Below are 817 nucleotides of genomic sequence, written 5' to 3' on the forward strand. Positions count from 1 at the left end.
TATGCATGGATATGTTGGTAGAAAGTTCCGAGATGATAGTAACATTGATGTTGTTGAAATTCCAATGATGGGGCCGTAGATGTAGGAAATAACAGTGAATAATAACATACATGCATAATACTTACATACATACATACATACATACATACATATATACATATATACATGCATTACCGTGTGTTTATTTGTAAAAAGGACCATATTAGTGATCATATTTTTTATTGTTTATCCAAATATTGTTTTGCTTAGTTCACATATTATGGCCTTTTTCAACATAACTTAAATGAAGTTCTCAGGTTTTATAAGGGAGTTCCCACGGCAACAATGCTTGCAAGTTTCGAATTTCATCCCTTTATTTGACTTTTTCAACGATTTTCACATATTTGTTACATCAGAATACTAAAAGGACAACAAGTAGCGTTAATGCTTCTCTCAGTTGAATTTGTGACAATTGAAGCATTTCCAAATGAACATAAAAATAGTTTTATAGTCCTTGTTAATAATTTGGTTTATATGTCTAACATGTATTGATTCCATTGCAAACACGTATTAATTCTTTTACATCAGAAAGAAAATATTTCTTGTTATTGCTATGCATTGCATTATTTGGTTCATAAATACAGATATTTACTTGTATTCTGTAGATTACTCGTTATTTCAAAGGAATTTACAGTGTCAAACATGTTCAGGAATGATGTGCAATGATTCAGAAGTGGAAAGCTGTCCAGGATCAGAGGTAAACTGGAATATTACTTTCTTCCTTTCCGTTAAAATATATCCACAGCCGTCACTCGAAAACCATTAAGACCACATTGTA

Source organism: Octopus bimaculoides, chromosome 30, assembly GCF_001194135.2.
Source record: "Octopus bimaculoides isolate UCB-OBI-ISO-001 chromosome 30, ASM119413v2, whole genome shotgun sequence".
NCBI lineage: Eukaryota > Metazoa > Mollusca > Cephalopoda > Octopoda > Octopodidae > Octopus > Octopus bimaculoides.